Below are 12001 nucleotides of genomic sequence, written 5' to 3' on the forward strand. Positions count from 1 at the left end.
GCTTTTTGACCGAGCTAACTGTTGCAAGTGAGGCCTCTTTGATTGCAACTAATGGGGTATTTATCTTAGTCCTTTGGCTGTCAGAAAGTTGTGTCATCCACCTTGAAGAGATCAAGAAGTCCTGCCATGACTGCTCCTTTTTGTAAAGCTCCTTTATCACCAACAATTTAATCAATGAAAAATGAAACAATCTAGGTTCAATCTGACTCCCTTTGGCTTGAACTCTGTCAGCCATTTTTCTAAGACTCCTAAATAAATAGTAAGGAAGATTCAAAGGTTTTTTGCTTGTAAAATGCATTAGGAGTATTATATGATACTGATAAACTTTATTGAACCTCCCTTCACATGTGAAATACCTTTGAATCACCTCTAGCAGTTTACTATGTTGATCCTGCAGGTAGCTCCTTAGAACAACATACCCATACCCCTCTTTGTATTGTGGTTTCAGATTATATTTGAAATGAACCAAATCTAACTCCATACCTTTAAACCATTCCTCACAATGTAAAGGGATCTTAGTGGCATCAATTATTGATTGGATTGTGACTAGAAAAGTAAGTGCTCCAACCTTTGCCTGCAATCCATAAAAATCCTTGGAAAACTCCTTAGTCACCTATAGATTGCACCCTTGAATCTTTTCACAAAACCTTAAACACTCCACCTGCTCAAAATCCACTCTGATGGTTATTAGGGGAATTTTGAGGTCTAAAATGGGTCTCCTAATAAAAATGTACAACCAAAATAAAATTTATAAGAACAAATAGGATTCAAGATGATGATGTCAACCCTAGGGGATGATTCACCATTTTTGGAGTAAAAAAGTAAAAATAATAAAAAATAATAAAATAAAAAAACTACTTTTTCAACTCCTATTTCAACTTATCTCCCCAAGGTTTTACTCAAATTTCTAGTGGGAGTACTTGTTAGATGCAAAATTTAATTCCTCATCCAAGGAGTACCAATGTTGGATACTTTTGATGGATCTTGCTACATGAAAAATGAGAAATACATGAAAAAGTGTGATTGAATCATGTTTTTCATGTATTTCTCATTTTTTGTGTAGTAGGGTCCGTCGAAAGTCTGAAAATGGGCACTCCTTAGATGATGAATTAAATTCTACATCCAACGAGTGTTTCCGCTCGAAATTTGGGTAAACCCATAGGGAGATAAGTTGAAAATATGAGTTGAAAAAATAGTCTTTTTTGTTTTCCCTCTAAAATTTGATGATGTAAACTAATCTTATTTTATTATTCCACTATTGTTTTATAATTTCCTTATGAGGACCATTTTAGACCTCAAAATTCCCCTAATTTGGTCTGCATTAATAACTATGATATCTTGTGGCTCAAACTGAACAATAGCACCTCCCTTGTGCTTATTTTCCTTTGTAGTTGACATGTTTTTGTTTTTGCAGCAGTGAATAGTCTAGGGTTTTGCAGCAACTTGTTTTGTGCAACAGTGGAGGAGTGATGATAGTTTAAAATATTGATGATGACTAAGAAACATCAATATTTATACAAAAGACTAATCAATGCAAACTTTCTCAGAAAAAACCTAAAGACTTGAAAATTTTCAACAACTGACAGAGAATTGAAAGGGATAGTCGTAGCGCTTTGTGAAAACCACAATGTTCAAGGCAATTGGGTTTGAAACAAGCACAACAATTGGGTGAGGGGCTTCAATGCAATTTCAACACATAGGACAATCTACACATGGAAGCTCTGCGAAGAAGAATGTGGTCTTGGCAACAAAGAAATGCAAAAGATGAAGATTGTGTGGTATCGCAGCAATTAGGAGAAAACACAACGAATTACCCAAACACAACGATTATGAATTTTCCCTCTTTGCTGGTTTTGAATGAATTTAGCGGCTCATGCATGCAAATTAAAAAATTTCACAGTCAAGGAACAAAGAGTGAGTCAATTTTGCACTTGAGAAAAGAGTTTGGACTTCAGATTGAGAAGAAAAATAACACTGTGTGGAAATACAACAAGGAGAAAGCGCAATGACTTAAGCAGAAACACAATGATTTCAAAAATGTAGTGAAGATAAAATTATCTATCTTGCAGGTTTTCTACAGTTTTTTTCTATCTCATACATGCAATTTGGAGATTCATCCAACATTAAGGAACAAGGATAAGCTTGGTTTTGCACTTGTGAAGAAGAATTGACTAGAGGTTTGTGAGTAATGCACTTCTATGTGGAAATGTAGCGCCCCCACCTCCATTTCGCAACAAACCAACATGAGCTCACCACGGATTTCGATGGAAATTACGAAGAACTGAGCGATGTTGAATGGAGACAGAAGTTCAAGTAACCTTCCAAAATGGCCTGCAGCGGAAAATGATAGCAATGATTGCGATTTGAAAGTGGAACTGATGAATGTGAAGCATCCCCTGGAAAGCACAATGCTTGAGGAAAGGAAACTAACTGTCCTCATGACTGTTGTACTCCTGTTGAGGTCATAACCACTCTTGAAATGACATCTAGACTGACTTGACATAACCTCCAAATCTGTCCCCAATCCTTTGTCATGATTGTTTTGATGTAGACTCGATCTCCATATTTAGATGACTACCTTATGATAACCAAAATTTGATTACATGAACCTTTTGTACTCTTTTTATGGTGATCAAAAACTTCCTATAATTACCCCTTTGATAATGAAGCCTCATTCCTTTAGACATTTGAACTTTTTACAAATTAGACAGAATTTACATGACAATTAAACCAAACCTAGACCTCTTTAAACCATAATAGTAAGGTCACCATAACTAATATTTACAAATTGACCTCAAATAAAATAGAAAGACTAACATGACCAAGATTCCTATAACATAGGACCCTAACATAACCTCCAATGGGGATGGCATCCTCCCTATGAGGTGCCAAGAACATCGTAGACTAGTAGCATTATCCATTAGGCACTTTATTGACTTGTAAATTTGACTTTGACAGACTAAGACTGACTTGAATTTTATTACATATGGTAGCATCTCATTAGAACCTCAGGGCCTTCACTTCGGGCTTCGAATTATGATGAAAATCACCCACACCTATAGTACTGAAAATTAAAATGGTATGTATAATGATGTGTTCAAACTAGCTGAATTCAAGTAAAATAGTGCTTGGTTAGCATTCCATTAACAGGCTCTCCAGCAAGTAGTTCCCTGGTTAAGTCTTTTAGCAGATAAGCATTGTTTCCATGAAAATTTGCAACTTTATAAGGTCCCTTCCACAATTTTTCAATTTTTCCATGCTTTCCCTTTTCTTAATTTCTAACATCCCATGTCAGCACAAGGTCATCAATCTTAAAATCATTAGCCTTTATCCTTTTATCATGAATTCTATTAATCTTGTCCTAGATCAGCTGAGTATTATTATAGACTTCCTCTCTAGTCTGTTGCAACTGTATCATCTGAATAATCCTCCTTTGCATATCATTTGATTCCACCTCTTCTTTCTGCAATAATTCATTACTAGAACCCCTAGGGAAGTAGGAAAAATAGCATCAACTCCATAAACCAATTGGAAATGAGACATCCCAATTGATTTCTTGTTACTTACCCTATCTTCCCATAATGGATTGATTAACTTCTTATGCTAAGTCTTTTTTTTTTCTCCTGCATCAACTTCTTTATGTTATTCACTAAGCTCTTATAAGAGGATTCGACCAAGCCATTACCCTGCGGGTAATAGGTAGTAGAGTGACCAAGCACTATGTTATATCTATTGCAGAAATCAATCATTCTTCTAGACTTAAATGCATCAGCGCTATCAATAATAAGATTATGAGGATAGTTGTTTAGTCAATTTAGTTTCCTAAATTGCTTTACATAAATTATCAACCGAGGCTTGTTAGCTAATGAAGTGTAGTGCACTGTATGTGCTAGTTAACCCTTCTTACTTCGTTGTTTTGTATTTTTATATTGTTTTGTTTTGGGGGTTTCCTTGATTTCTAATGATGTACAGTCTAAATTATGAGAAACTGAGTCTAAATTTCCTAAAGGTGAACTAATCAAAATCTAAGTTAAAGGAAGGAAAAGCAGAGCATCTATCCTATTCTGTCATTTAATCCTAAGTCAAAAATTAAAAGGTGAAGTTGTAAGGCAAATTGAAATAATTACAGAGAATGAAACTAACTAAAGCACTTTTAGTTGTCCAAGCCTCCAATTTTGAAAGATAACTTTCTTGAGATGGAAAACAAGCAACTTACTGTACTTTATAGTTTAAATAACTAAATCAAATATGCAGAGAGTAACTAATTGATTACAATCCTTGTGTGAAGTGAATGTTTAACCATTTAGTTTAGGATGGATATCAGTTTGAAATGGTGATCAAAAACATTTATCCACACAGTGCATTGGCAATCTGAACTAGGAAATAAATAACAGAGGAAACAAACAGTAAGTAAACTAATCAACAATGCATCCTTGTTACTTTTCCACCTTACCCTGTTAAAACAAAACAAGTTTCATTTATGAAATAGATAGGAGAAACAAGACCGCACCCTCGAATTATAACATTATGCTATTGAATAGAATTAAAAGAAAACAAACTACAAGAAATCAACCTAAACTACAATTACTGCTAAAAGTAAATAACGAAACTAAACTGAACAACAAACAAAATAAAATAAAAACCTCCTTCAGTGCAGGGGCCCTTTGCAACTGACTGAGCTAAGTTGCTAACTAGCTGAAGATACTATTTCAAATGATCACTTGTTCAAACACGGCTTCATATTATTAACAGGAAAATAAGTTCCAAATTATAGAGCTGTAAGTCTGAGCTTAATACATATAGAAATTCAAACTCTTCTCAGTTATTTACAACTGATATTTAAAGAAACATTCCTAACTGTCTTTTGAGAGAATTTAGCTACAAGTGGTCTCCACGTATTACAACAGATCTACGTAAAGGGTTGATCAGCTACATGTGACTTTAAGTCAGCAAGATGGTTGCATGAAACTGTTATCACCGGTGGCTGGTTCGAGTTAATGCTACAACAAAACTGTCGGATTTATTAATTAGCCACGAAGAGTGGACACAGAGTCCTATTGCTCCTGGGTTTCTTCGTTTGACTCCACCTTTGACTTTGGTCTTGAGCTGGCTTTTTTGTCGATCTAGGCTGGGTGACTAGGATAGGATCCATGTCGTGACCATTCCAGAGATGCCCATGTGGTCGGTTTCCTCGTTTGACACTTGTAACCTGTTCAACCATGGAAGTAGCTACGGAACACACGGTTAGCTGCAGAATGGGCTACGTTCCGTAGCTAATTTGCAAAAACTTATTTCAAATAGCAAAAACATAAAAGTATAACATGTCAATCATTTAATGTCTTCCTTGAGACAAAATCTATCATTTATCAGTGATGGGGATCTGTCTTTTATGGAAAAACAAGAGAAAGAAGTGAGAAAAGTTGTCAAGGAGAGAGTAATTCTGAGATCCAACATACCCCCACTGCAAAATCATTGCATGTCCCCATGCAATTTTTCCAAAACTATGAACTCTTCTTTCCTATTGCATCTGCTCAGATACCTCTGCTAGTACATCTAACTTTCTTCTCTTGCTCCTCTTTGAAGTGATTGCCATCCTAGGTTTCTTCATGAGAAGTCTGTATTTAAGGTTAATCACCGTTTTGTTCAAGTTTCTATTCTTCCTCTTCAACTTCCTATTCTTCTTGTTCCAATGCCCTAGGTGCAATATTGTATTATCATGAATGGCTTTATCCAATTTGCTTTGTTCCTTCAGGGTTTCATTTTCTTTCTTGATATGCCTGTTCAATATCTCTAACTCATAGATTTCCTGTTTGAGAGAGTCAGTCAGAGGTTCTTGTGGATTGACAAGTTGTTCTGGATTGGCTGAGGATCCTAGATCCATTGAGGCACTTTTCTTTTCCAGTGATTCTATGTAATCATAAATTTGTTGCTGCACTGGGTCTATGCTTGGGGATCCTTTGCTGGGGCTGCCTTCAAAATATTGTTTAGGAGAGTTTTGAGGACTATATGTAAATGGAACATTTTTAGGAGATGATACTGGGGTTTCTTCTTCTAGATTTATGAACTTTGTTTCCTTTGATGATACCTTCTTTACCATACCTCAGAGCCTAGAGCTCCTTCTAAGTTGTAGGGGTTTTATGTTCTCCTCCTTTGTACCCTTTTTCTCCTTCCCTATTTTTTCCTTCCTCTTGATTTGTTTCCTAATATTTTTCAGAGATTGGTTGTTCATTATCTTTTTGTAATGGAGATTCAGGTTTGTTCTCAGTAATTCCACCAGCTTTCTTTTTTATCTTCTTCTTTTGCTTGATTTTCTCTCTGATCTCTGTTAATTTTTCAGAGATTGGTTCTTCATCATTTTTCTGTACTGAGGGCTCAAGGTTGCTTTGAATGGTTAGATTAGTCTTCTTTCTCCTACTCTTTCTGATACTATATTTTTTCAGGAGATTCTAGTGCCTCTTGGAAATGGTTTCTTATCAGAAAGTTTTCCCAGGTATCTCCTATTCTTTTCAGATGATACTCAACCAGTATTTTGACCAACCCATGATGGTACATGGTTGTCTCCAGGGATTCTATTTTCTTCTGTACATTTGAAGCCATCCTCCTTAGACTGTTTAGAAGGAAGAAAGGGAGGTTGATGTTTCCATTTTCTAGAAATTTCATCAATAAACGTATATGATAAACATACATACATCCAAATATTCCCTCACTGGTAATAATCATGCTTCTCCATTTATTTTTGAGTGCTGAAATAGGAATTCCTTTTCTAAACACAGTGACGTCTATACTTGGGTTCCTGAGGATTACCTTCCATGATTCACTGTGAAATTTGTTGGGTTGTGTTATATTCTTTCCACAACTAGCCCACGTAGTTAACCATGGGTTAGAGGGGGGGAGGTCACAGGGGGTTTGAGGCGTACCCTTAAAATTTTGGTTTTGGACCCTATGTTAGGATGGGCGGACCCACCTATGGTTTTGTGCATGATTTTCGCACATGTTTTTGGATGCGATGGTTTTTCGGTCCATGGTATCGGACGCGATGGTTTTTGGTCCATGGTATTGGATGCTTCGACATGTATAAATATGTATTATAACATTGAAAGGAACATAATGAAAAATCATGCTGGTAGTCTCGGTTTTGGGATCCAGGGGAAAATCTTTGCGTATATGTGTTTTATGTGTTATTCTCTTGCATTGTTTCTTTTCCGTGTTTTAGAATTCGTATGCAGGTAATTTCTGTACGGGGTTAAAACCTACAAAATTCTTTGTTTTTGAACCATCTCTCACCAAGTCTTGGCAGTTCTATAGCCTCTGTTATGTAAGATTCTGTTACTGCAAACTTAATGCCTCCAATCTCTACTTATGTACCATCGAATGATCTAGAAAAATATTTTGTGATCATCTTGTGATATCCATCAAATTTTTCAATGAATTTGAGCCATCCAGTCTTCTGTAGCATCTCCTTGACTTGTGGGTACCCTTCCATAAACTTTGCCCCTACAAGATCTGCCCTGACAATGAGTCCCATGGTCTCTATTTCGTAGAATTTGCTAACCTTCAGAATTACTCTCCTGGTCTATGAAATGGACTGTCTGCGGGTATGGTGAAAAAGAACTATGGGTTTGTATGGAATAAGTAGACGGTGAGGGTTTGGAGAGATGTGAATACATTGGTCACATCGTAGTTTTGACCGTTAACAGATGGAGTTATTAGAGACCGTTTAAGTACAGAGTATGGAGACCATAGCGGAGGTGTGGTATGATGAAATCATTATAGACCGTTGGGTATCGAATGTGGAAGATGTGGCGGAGATGTGGTAGTCAAATCAAATGATGACTTGTTAAGGAGACATATGATCATTCATATTATACATGACTTATGTTTATGACTTGCTGTTTGAAATTATTTGCGTTTTACCTTTAGAACTTAACCTTTTGCTTTATAATTCTTTTGGTGTTGATCCGTAGGTACTTTGAGCATGGTTGATCTCCAAAACTTGATTCTTCAATTTCCTTGCATTCATGATTTATTTGTAAGCTGTACAATTGTGCCAGAGCTGATAAGTTGTAGCTGCAAAATCAGATTAGCTGCGGAATGGAACCAGCTGTAGAATGTGAAAAGAAGGAAAAGTGAAATATGGCTTATGAAATATGGATGTAGAAATAAAATGGAAATGAGTTATGACAGTGAGATGGAATGAGATGTAAGATAAAATGAAAAATAGGGTGAAATGGAGTAAAACTGTAAAAATAAAATGTAAATGAAAGATGATAGTGAGATGAAGTGGAACTGTAAAACATAATGAAAACTGAATGAGATGGAATGAGACTATGAAATTGCAGACTCTATACTGCAAATAAATGTAGCTTTTTGTCACTACTTATTACAGAAAGGAAATGGAAAATATAGGATGTCAGAAATCTCTGATTTTCACCCTATATTTTCTGTATAAGTATGCCAATCAATGATTGGTTTTCAACCTTATACATTTTATTATCATTTTTTTTATCAGTCATTTCTTGGGAAAAATAAATACTAAGTTAGTGGAGAAGAAGGATTCTTCTTCACTAGCTTCATTTCAGAGTTATCCTGGAAAATCCTAATGAACTCCTCTCTTGAAACTGGTTTTTGATATATCTTCAACTGATGACCATTCACAAGAAGAGGTACCTTTTCCTCATCTATTGTTCTTATTCTCACCGCTCCATTATTAAAGACTTTTTCAATCTCATATGGCCCAAGCCAATGAGTTTGAAACTTCCCTTGAAAATCTTTGAACTTTGAATCAAACAATAGTGCCCAATCTCCTGCTTGAAATTTCTTCTCCTTAATATATTTATCATGCCATTTAGCCCTCTGATATTGGACTACACTGGTTCTTTGGACTAAATCTTGCCTGATTTCATCAAGTTCACTGAGTTGCTCCAATCTACGTTTCTGTGCCTCTGATAAATCCAATCCCAATTGGATTGCCATCTTGAAGGTTTTGATTTGAAACTCTATAGGGAATAGGCCTTGTTTCCCATAAACAAGTTCATAGGGTTTATGTCCCATTGTGTTCTTCCATGTAGTTCTATAGGCCCATAAGGCTTCAGGAAGCCTTTCTGCCCAATCTCTTCTATGTAGATGCACAATCTTAGTGAGAATTCCTTCAATCAACTTATTTGTACATTCAACTTGACCATTTGCTTGTGGATGATAGGGAGTAGATTTTCTATGTTTGATCTTGTAATCTTCCACAAGATCCTTCACCATTTTAGATGTAAATTGAGATCCCTGATCTGTCACAATTTCTCTTGGAACACCAAAACGAGTGAAGATGTCCTCAAAAAGAAAATTAACTACAGATTTTTCATTAGCAAAAGGTAATGCTTTGGCCTCTACCCATTTAGTGACATAATCAATGCATACCAATATATACTTCTTTTGCTTAGATGAAGGATTAATTGGCCCAACAAAATCTAAGGCCCATTTTTCAAAAGGTTCAATGAGTACCTGAATTTGTAGTGGCATTTCATTTGAAGGAGCAGGTTTCCCTACCCTCTGGCAGCTGTCACACCTCCTGACATATTCTTTGGCATCTTTGAAGATGGATGGCCAATAATATCCTAAAGAAAGGATTTTATAGGTTGTCCTCTTGTCAGAAAAGTGTCCACCACACGGCTCATCATGACATGCCTTAAGAATCTCAGGCATTTCATCTTCCCTAACACATCTTCTGATCATAAGATCTGGGCCTATTTTATACAATTCATTAGTGATCCATGAGTATCTTGCACTTATTTGAATGATTCTTTTTTTTTTTCTCTAGGAAACAAACGTGAAGGCAATTTCCCTGTGACGAAGTAATTAGCAATATCTACAAACCAAGGAGTTTGAGTAGTCACTGCAAAAATATATTCATCAGGAAACTTATCTTCAATCGGAGTGTCATCTTTGATATTCTGAATTTTGGACAAGAAATCAGCAACTGTGTTTTGTTTTCTAGGTCTATCTAGCACAGTAATATTGAATTCTTGCAAGAGTAAAAGCCATCTTGTAACTCTGCCATTAGTAATAGATTTATTCATTAAATATCTAATTGCAGAGTGATCTGTATGAACAAAGGTTTCATAGCCTATTATATAATGTCTGAAGTTGTTGATTGCATGAACAACAGCTAAAAATTCCTTTTCAGTTACAGTATAGTTCAACTCAGTAGGAGTAAAATTATTACTTGTATAGTAGATGGCATAGGGAATCAAGTCTTTTTTTCCTAATACAGCTCCCAGAGCTGTATCTGAAGCATCTGTTGAAATGTGAAAAAGTAGTTTCTAATTTGGACCTCTCAAGATGGGTGCTTCAGACATTTTTGTTTTTAAAGTCTCAAATGCTAACTGGCAGTCAGGATTCCAATTGAATTCACAATCCTTGGTGAGTAATTTGAAGAGTGGGGATGCTATTTTAGTGAAATTTTATATAAATCATCTATAGTATCCTGTGAATCCTAGAAAAATTCGAACATCCTTTTGGAAATTTGGAATTGATAATTTAGAGATGACTTCAACTTTAGATTTATCAACTTTAATCCCATCTCCTGAAATGTGATGCCCTAAAACAATACCTTCTGTAAACATCATAAAACATTTTTCATGGCTTAGTGAAAGGTTTGCTTCCTTACATCTTTTAAGAACTCTTTCCAAATTTTCCAAAGCTTCTTCAAATGTATTCCCATAGACTGTAAAATCATCCATATATACCTCTACACAATCATGTATTAGATCAGAAAAAATTCCTAGTACTGCTCTTTGGAATGTTGCAGGTGCATTACATAACCCAAAAGGAAGTACTCGGTAGGCATAAGTTCCCCATGGACAAGTAAATGTGGTTTTATCTTGATCTCTAGGTGCCACCTGAATTTGATTATAACCACTAAAGCCATCCAAGAATGAGAAATAGTTCTTACCTGCTAATGTATCTAACACTTGATCTATAAAGGGCAAAGGAAAATGATCTTTAAGGGTAGCTTTATTCAATTCTCGGTAATCAATGCACACCCTCCATTTACCATTCTTTTTAGGCACAATCACTAAAGGGGAAACCCATTGGCTGTCTGAAATTGGGTAAATGAAGTTTACATTCAACAATTTTTGCAGCTCTTCTTTCACAATTTCCCTAAGATTTGGATTCATTCTTCTCTGAGGTTGTTTGATAGGTCTACAATTTTCCTCAATGTAGATGTGATGAATACAAGTCTTAGGACTAATTCCTTTCATGTCAGTATATTCCCATGCATATGCAGCAGAATTTTGTTGTGATGTCTTGATTAGCTTTTCCTGTTGTAATTTCTCCAAGTTACTGTTTATGTTCAATGTTCTCCCTGGAAAGATTTCAATTGTAGAGCTACCAAATTCTTCCATAGAATAAAGAGACATCTGCCTAGATGACAAATATTCAATATTGGATTTTTCTTGAAATTGATCATGTTCATATTCTGGATATGATTCAAAATTTTCCATTGTATTTAAGATTTAACTATCTTCACTAATATCTGAAATAGTAAAGAGAGGCTGAATGTCATTTTCATCATCAATCCATTCTTTGTCATCTATTTCTGTGATTGTTCTTGCTGGAGGTATAGAGTGAATTGATTTGTTGAATTCCCATAAAAAATATACATATCACCAGATCTACAGCTAATAAAAGCATCAGTTGTGGCCAGCCAAGGTCTTCCTAATATGAGTGGATGTCCTCCTAGATTGTTCTTGGGGGTTAATATCATAAAATCAATAGGATACTCCCAGGAATCTAAGGATACTGAAATATCTTCTAACACTCCATCTGGTTTGATTACAGATCTATCCGCTAATTGCAGTAATGTAGGTGTGTAAAGAAGGTTAGGAAGCTTGAGCTGTTCCATGTTTAGTTTGGTCATGATGTTTATTGTTGCCCCTAAATCAATCAATGTATTTGGAATTTCAACTCCATTGATATGTGTTTTCACAATTGGACTTCCTGGATCTAC

Source organism: Pinus tabuliformis, chromosome 5_1, assembly GCF_031772625.1.
Source record: "Pinus tabuliformis cultivar Carrire ecotype Pingquan chromosome 5_1, CPIR1, whole genome shotgun sequence".
Taxonomy (NCBI): Eukaryota; Viridiplantae; Streptophyta; class Pinopsida; order Pinales; family Pinaceae; genus Pinus; species Pinus tabuliformis.